The sequence below is a fragment of the Orcinus orca genome, chromosome 18, assembly GCF_937001465.1.
Source record: "Orcinus orca chromosome 18, mOrcOrc1.1, whole genome shotgun sequence".
Classification (NCBI taxonomy): Eukaryota; Metazoa; Chordata; class Mammalia; order Artiodactyla; family Delphinidae; genus Orcinus; species Orcinus orca.
Window position 1 is genome coordinate 3,063,770 of NC_064576.1, and position 8,632 is coordinate 3,072,401.

Consider the following 8,632-nt stretch of genomic DNA (forward strand, 5'->3'; position numbering starts at 1 on the left):
TGTCCAACTGCCACAGCATCCCTGCACTGAGACTTTTCAGGGACCCAGATCCAAGGGACCCTTCTGTCCCCGGGGGGAGCCTCCCCCACTGAGGCTGGGCCATCCCCTCCCTCTACCTCCAAGCCCCACATGCCTTGTCCGCCAACTGTCTCTGGGATCATCATCTCCAACGGTGCTGCTGTTGCCTCATCTTCTTTTCCTACCTGAATCATAATAGGAGTACTCCCAAGGCAGGTTCTCATTCAGCCCATCTCTTTAGAATCACCGATGGGCATCTCCAGGGCGCTTGGGCTTGGTCTTGGAGTTGTTAATACAGTGTGGCCATGCAATCCTACCTCAGCAAGACACATCCATAAGAAATGGGTCACTTAGGCTGCAGTGAGATGGAAGTGTCAAAACAGGGGCACAGAGAGCCCCATGGGGACATAAAACAGAGTGTTGATCGGAGGAGGGGAGAGGAGGAATTTCTTGTCTCTTAGGGGACACTGACGGTCTTCCAGGAGCTCCAGGCAACCCACAAGGCTGGGGCAACACTGAAAGGTCAAGAGCGGAGGGCACGAGGCAGAAGATGGGGCGTGGACAGGATCGTGATGTGTCATCATACAGACCGGTTTAAGGAGCCGGTACTTTAGCCTGGGTCACTGAAAGGTTTTTAAGCAGAAGTACAATGATCACATTTTGCGTTTTAGAAGTTGGCTTCTGACTGGGGGCACCCAAGTGAGCAAGCGGACAAACCAGTCAAGGGGCGATTTGAAAACTTACAGGAAAGTAGGCAGGAGGTGGGGCTCACCTGGACTAGCATCATGGCGGCCGGGAGGGGCAGAGAGATGATTGGCAGGCTGGAGACTCGCTCATCATTTTTAACTGATTACTAGCTTAGTGATGCGCACAGAACTGGACAGTCTTTACTGATGCCTTCGGTAGAAAGATCCAAGGGTGGGTTCTGATCTGCCTGCATGTGGTCCTGGGGCAGAGACGTGGGCTCTCGGATGGGACAGTCTCTTGCGTGGCTGAGCCTGGGAGCAGCGTCAGCAACCAACAAGCAACGCTGGCTGGCACGTGTGTGAGTAAGGACAGCTTTGGTGGCCGCCATTGGTTCGTTGATCTTCCTCCTATATTTCTGACGTTGGGACAGGTGTTGGGACATGGAAATGCAGCCGTCATGATTCCTCCCATCAGAGAGTTCACAGCCCAGAGAGACACGCGCGTGCACACACACACACACATGCACACGCACGCGCACACACACACACACAGAGCGCCACCATTAAACTCCAATGTGCCTTGTTAACAAAAGCCATAATCCAATGTGACCTATATAATGAACAACTGCATAAACATCTGGTCCATGCAGGGAAGGGCACCTGCTCCGCTTACACCCATGGAGAAGCTCATTCAGAGATCTCTGACCTCAAGGAACAAGTGAGTGTTTATCAAACATGCTGCCCTTTCAGGGGCAAGTGAAATGCAGTCCCAATACCAGAAAATACTGTAGCCCACTTTTTAGGAAGACTCAGTAGGTGGGAAATCTTCAGATACCAGTGCCTCCAAACACATTACTTTTGTGAATGTGCTATTTTCTAATATTTGTAATTTTAAGACAGATCTTCATTTTAACAATATTTATTAAGTACAAGAATTCCAGGAATTTGGGGGTGGGCTTTGGGCACAGAATTCTTTCTTGTGCCTCTTCCCTTGGGGTATCCCTGCTGAGGTTGCCACCCTCGAAAACGTCTACACCTAAAAGTGAAACGAAACAGTATTTTACCAAGACCCCGGCAATCCCGTGGGTCTCCCTGATGTCTGGTGAATGCTAACTTCGACAGTTTGGGTTAATGATTAAGCAGAGTTAGGGGAACTGAGCACGGCTTTTTGCTTCCTACTCCTTCTTCTTTGAAACCAGACTCGGGGCAGCCTCGGCCCCATGGGGTATCGGGGGAGGCGGTGCTGGAAGACTGGCTCCATCTGGTGTGGCAGGTCTCATCATCTGTAAAGGCCGAGGGATTGGGCCACCCCCCTGTGACTTTAGGCAAAAGGGGAAGCAGAGGAGTGGCTGGTGGATGCTGGGTCCTGCCCAGCAGTGGAGCTAGGCCAAGGGTCTCACCCATCAGATACAGCTTCATCCAAGTGTGGCATGTGGTTGGGTGGCTCAGAGGTGTGTGTGTGTGTGTGTGTGTGTGTGTGTGTGTGTGTGTGTGTGTGAGATAAACAGAGGTAGACAGAGAGAAAGAGAGAACTCAGAGCTCAGGTTCCCTCCATTGGTGAGACCCAGAGAAGGAGCCCCAGCTTCAGATCACACTACGGTCAGGATGAGGGGATAAGGAGGTCAACACGAGAGCCGGATGTTCTCTAAACACGTTATCCTGCCCTCAGGGAGCTTAGAATCGAGACAGGAACAGCATTCGTTCCACTAAACTGATCACTCATAATACAAAGTTGCCTTAGACATGAGTTGGATGGAGAGAGGACACGTAGCTGGTGTCTGGAGAAGGTCCTGTACTGGAAGCAAGATGTCACTTCAAATATGAAAGATGATTCCGCCTCCATAAACAGAGAGGATGGCATTTTAGAGGCGTGAGCCTAACGCAATATTAAAAGTTCAATTTCTTACCTGGTTCCTCAATCGATTCTTTGTCAAGTTGTGACAATGACCAGGTAGCCCGAGAATTTCATGTAGGACACTTGTTCCTGTTTTAGAGACAAAAACATAGATTTTACAGAAGCAACCAGGGAACAGACCTTCACCAAATGCCACTCTTCCTCCTCCGCTCAGCGTTCTGTAGCTTAGAACCCGCGCTGACAGATCCTGGTGCCTGTTGCACAAACAATGAATGGTCTTCTTGTCTTTGCCCACTTGAGGTTCTGAAGGTAAAGCTGGAATTAGAGACGTTAAAATAAAAGTTCCCCAGGCAGAATGTTGTTAGGAGATTGAAAATCCTAAGAGTTCTCACCACAAGGAGACACTTCTTCCTTCCCTTTTTATTGTACATAGAGATGAGAAGATAGATGTGAGCCGAACGTATTACGGCCTTCATTTCACAGTATATGTAAATCAAACCATCGGGCTGGAGGCCTTCATCTTCTACAGTGATGTATATTGATTATTTCTCAATGAAACTGAAAAAAAATTCCCCAGGCGTTGGAGGAATCAGACTTGGTGTCGAGGGGACATACCTGTCATATGAAGTTGTATCTCCTTGTCCTTTTTCCCTGTTGATGGGTAAAGCCTGGGTGTGTTGAGTTGTATCATAAAAAACCCAGAGCATTACTACAGACACACCACATGGGGAGCAAGTCTTGTCTGTTGTGAGATTCCACATATGGCCTTGGGTATTGTCCTAACCTCAGATCAAAGCGTGTGGAATTGAGGAAACTGGTCTTCATCGCTGTCCCCCAGCATTCCACCCTCACGGTCAACATTTCCATTTTACAGACGAGAAGAAGCCCGAGGCTTCTTGGAAATTCACCGAGTAGTAGCTGAGTGTGTTCTTTAAACTCCATCTTTTCCTATTTCCAGGTCCAGCTCCAGGAAGATGTGGCACCTGGGAGCAGAGTCAATCCCGTTTAGCTTTTCCCATTCGTACCTCTTAAGTGTCCTCTGCTCCCTGACTTAGGTACCCAGATATTTTTGTTAAGACATTTACATCTTTTTTTTTTTTTTTTTGCGATACGCGGGCCTCTCACTGCTGTGGCTTCTCCCGTTGCAGAGCACAGGCTCCGGACGCGCAGGCTCAGCGGCCATGGCTCACGGGCCCAGCCGCTCCGCGGCATGTGGGATCTTCCCGGACCGGGGCACGAACCCCGCGTCCCCTGCATCGGCAGGCGGACTCTCAACCACTGCGCCACCAGGGAAGCCCGACATTTACATCTTAATGGAGCTATGGAAAGAGCACTTTCCCAGAATCCAGATACTAATTAAACAATGGTCAGGAAGTCATCAGACCTCCTTCAGCCTCTGTGTCTCCATCTGTGTACATCGGGAATGACAATGTTTACCCCAGCATGGCAATATGGTGACGTGCGGGTAATTTTAGGATACGAATTGCTTAAATGCATTTGCTTATGCATCGAACCCTATTTACTGAGGGTCTGGGATGGACCAGGAACAATGATGTGAACATAACAGGTTCCCTTCCTCTCTCACGGAGTTTGAAGTTAAAGAAAGCAAGCACGTGTGAATGGGGCACAAAGAGGAAGGTTAGGACCAGCCTCCCGTTTGATTTTCAGTGTCAGGCTTGTCTTTGAGAAAGTTACCTTCCAGCTGAGATCCAAAGGAAGGGAGGGGTTTGGATCAATCCAAGTCAAGGGAGGGAGATGGCGCATTCCAGAGAGATGGGCAATGTGTGTGGTCCTAGCCAAGTGTGAAGGGCCCGTGCGGGGGGACGGGACGTTGTGTGTCCTAAGGCCCACCTGGAGAATATGGGTTTCATTTATTATTTTTTTATTCATGTGCACATCTCCCTTTATTTAGTTATTTATCTATTTATTGAAGTATTGTTGATTTACAATATTATATTAGTTTCAGGTGTACAACATAGTGATTCAGTGTTTTTATAGATTGTATTCCATTTAAAGTCATTACAAAATAATGTCTATATTTCCCTGTGCTATACAATATATCCTTGTAGCTTATTTATTTTATACATAGTAGGTTGTATCGCTTAGACCCTTACCTCTAATTTGCCCCTCTCCCCTCACCCCTCCCCACCGGTAACCACTAGTATAATACTAGGTAACACTTCCTACTTTTTTAATTTAATTTTTATTTTATATTGGAGTATTTACAACGTTGTGTTAGTTTCCGCTGTACAGTTATACATATATACATATATCTATTCTTTTTCAGATTCTTTTCTCATATAGGTCATTACAGAATATTGAGTAGACATCCCTGTGCTGTACAGTAGGCCCTTGCTGGTCATCTCTTATATATAGTAGTGTGCATATGTCCAGCCCAAACTCCTAATTTATCCCTACCCCCCTTTCCCCTTTGGTAACAGTAAGTTTGTTTTCAGTCTGTGCGTCTGTTTCTGTTCTGTAAATAAGTTCACCTGCATCCTCTTTTTAGATTCCACCTATAAGTTGGTTTCACGTTAAAGGCGAATGGAAACCTCTCAGTGATCCCGTCACAGTATGACCTTGTCTCTCCTGCTACACTGTAAACTCCGTGAGGCTGCAAACCGAGACGAACATGCCTTTGCCTTTCTAACGGCAACAGATACTGTGATTTGTCAGCTAAACATTTGCTAACCAGTGTCCTAAGTTACAGAGATGCCAAAAGCGCCTCATGAGGTGTTTTTCTCAAGCTTTGCAACAACTTGAAAGGCCCTTGAGCTGCAGGAAGAAGAGAATGTTAACTTTGTTCCGTCAAACTAGGTATGTTTTAAAATTAGAGGCAAATACTTCACCCAATATAGTCCGTGTGTATATTTGAGTAACGATGAACAACTCCCCAGAACACATTTCCTTCCTTTTGAAGTGTTTCGGATTTGTTTTTTCTTGTTCCCTTCGGGCTTTTCAGGATATTACAATGATGCTGGTGAATGTTTCCTGTAGCTCTTGGCTGTCATATCACAGAAGGAAAAACAAATAGAAAGACCTCAGGGTAATTGTCTCTGTGCCCTGGACGGGGAGCAGGTCATTCTGGAAACTTGCCCTCCTGGCCCCGCAGACGCCAGACCCGGCCGCGAGTGTCCCATCTCGTGGCATGGCAGTTTCTCCATGCTCTCAGCTGAGTCTGTTTTTCTCTATCTTTTTAAAAAAAATTTATGGAGGTATAGCTGATTTACAAAGTTGTGTTAATTTCTGCTGTACAGCAAAGTGACTCAATTATACACGTATATTCTTTTTCGTATTCTTTTCCATTATGGTTTATCACAGGATATTGAATATAGTTCCCTGTGCTATGCAGTAGGACCTTGTTGTTTATCCCTTCTGTATATCATAGTTTGCATCTGCTAATCTCAAATTCCCAATCTTTCCCTCCCCCATGTTTTTCTCGATTTTGAGTAAAAAAGGATAGGTGTTTTGTTTTACTTTCATGGAAGCCCACACCCTCATGGAGAAATGCCTAATTCTAAGAATTTTCTTCAGTGCTGTCATGTGGGGCAGTAGAGTGGTACAAGAGAAAGTGAACTTTTTATGATACTAGAAATTCAGTGGATACCTGGAGCCCTGTGTTGGGGAGGGCATGGGAAATATTCATTTGATAAATATGAATCTTTTGGGAGCAGCAGATGCAAACTATTATATTCAGGATGGATAAAAAAACAAGGTCCTACTGTAGAGCACAGGGAACTATATTCAGTATCCTGTGATAAACCATAAAGGAAAAGAATATAAAAAAAAGAATATATATGTATAACTGAATCACTTTGCTGTGCAGCAGCAATGAACACAACACTGTAAATCAACTATACTTCAGTAAAATAAAAAAATGTGAATCGAATGGTTGTGAGAACATAGCAGTGGCCAAAATGCTGTCTCTTCCTGGTGGGGGGCCACCTCTGTCTGTGGATGCTGGGATGGATGGGAACAGGTGTGAGCATCTCTGACTGTTCCCAGTTGTCAGGTGTGAAGTGTGTGGTGACTGGAAGCAGAAAGGACCAGGGGGCTTCTCCCCAGGACGTTACCACCAGCGAAGTGGCGTGAGAGCCACTTACAGGCCACATTCCACCATGTGTCAAATTTTCACTACCAAGTAGCCACAGAAGCCATGACACACCTTTTCTGTGCTTTGGGTGAAGCCCCTACTCTGTCTTCTTTGATTCCGATGAGTAAATTTGTGAAGGGAAAAATGCAACCGCATTTGGATGAGAGGATAAGCCAGCCTGTGATCTTCAGATGTTTTTCCCGCACCCCTTAAAGTAATTTGGAAAAGCTATGGACGTACCTCCTTCCACATTTAAGTTGGAAATGAGATGTTCTCACGTGTTGTTGTCAGGATGAACTTCCCCTTGTAATGTGTATGGAGGTCTATTTGTTCTAAACGTAGATTTGTTCAAACCTTGGAGTGGAAGATTTTTCTCATCACATTCATGTAAAATGATTATCACACGATCTAACAGAATAAGCCAGTTCTCAAGGTCAACCTGATTTGCTAAAGTAGACTTAATTTTTGCCAGAAAAAGGCTAACTTGATTTTTTTACTTAGCTAAGAATGTCCCCATGGCAACCATGTCCATTCTGAGTTCCATCCTGGGGGGAGTTGGTAGGTCGACGCAGAGGCATTGGAACTGCCCTGAGGGTGTCACCCACCTACATGACGTAAGGCACTGATGTATGCGGTATGTCTTTCCTAAGCTTTCTGGGCATGATGTCAAAGGACTATGATTGTTCTATTGTCCCTTTGTTCAGTGCTCAGAGGATTTTTGGTCTTATCTTGACCCCAGTCCAGTTAGAATGGGTATGTCTGAGCGTCTTTGGTAAAATGGGAGATGACAAATGTGAAGAGGGGATTGTGGGGGGATGATGTTTCCAGCTAAAAGAAAGAGAATCTCTGCAAAGTAAGGATCTGAAAAACGATTCCATTATAATCATTCCTCCCTGCCTCCTACCTAAAAATTTCATACACCCGGGGAAACACGCCCTCCCATTCTGAAGACTGCTGGCCAATGATGGCTTTGCTGTAGATAATAACAAAACACCTTCATAAACAACCAGATGTGTTGAGTGCACTGGGGGGGCAGGGACTAGAAAAACAATAGAGGTGAGTCTGATTTGGGGTGTTATTTTGATCCGTGACTTTTGATGTTGGAGTGGAGATGTTCTGTGAGCACTTGGACGTTGAGGTGAGCCCCAGCCCCACGTGCCTGTCATCCTGCTTGTCTCCGTGGGTGACCTGCCGCTCCTCTCTGAGACAGTCCTTCTCCTTGCGTATTCCGTCTCATCCCTCCTTTTACTCAGGGCTGTCTCTCCAGCAGTTTCCACCATCTTCCTCATCAATCTCTTCCTCTGCATCCCTCCCATCAGGTAAACGTTAGAGGAAAGGCAGGCTCTCTAAAGAACACCCACTCTGGAAACCAAAAGACTTGAAAATGAATACAACTTAGTTATCAGTTTCTAGAAGGAGTGGATGTGTCCTTCTCTACGTCATTGGCGCAGTTTGTGTAGTAGGATGCTCTGAACTTCTTACTGCTTCCAGAGCATGTTAAGCTGAAAGAGCGCGATGGGTACTCTTTCCCTCACTGACTTAAATTGTTTGCCAATTTCTCCTTTTTTATGTGTCTTGAGTTCTCATCCCCTATCGAATGACTATGACCAAGCACAGTTTTAATCAGCATATTTTCAAAAAAACAAACGTAAAGACTTATGATGTCAGCAATCCATTTCAACCTTGTTTGCTAGCCATTCAAGAGTCCCTGCAAGACCATCTCAAACCCCATTACTGCCTTATTGGACTGATGACGTGATTTATATTCCATGTGGGGTAAATAAATGATACTTCGCTAATTACCTGAGGCTACTTCCTCTTTGTCCTTTTCTTCCAACCATTTTGTACACCTGGGTTACCTTTTCTCTTCTCATCTATTTCTGTCACAATTGTACCACCCTTTCAACTACAACACAAGCGCCAACTTCTTCTGTGGGACCTTTCCGAATCCCTGCCCTCCTGAACCATTATTGATGATAT

The 8,632-nt window shown here is 45.7% G+C and overlaps 1 long non-coding RNA gene across 1 annotated transcript; it reads right to left on the bottom strand.

Moving 5' to 3' along the window:
- Positions 1-1,643: 1,643 nt before the first annotated feature.
- Positions 1,644-7,049, bottom strand: LOC125961958 (uncharacterized). The gene is made up of 3 exons (XR_007473154.1): positions 6,893-7,049; positions 2,612-2,688; positions 1,644-1,740 (listed from the first exon to the last, which is right to left on the bottom strand). It is a non-coding gene; the product is annotated as an uncharacterized LOC125961958 (long non-coding RNA).
- Between the last annotated feature and the right edge of the window lie 1,583 nt (positions 7,050-8,632).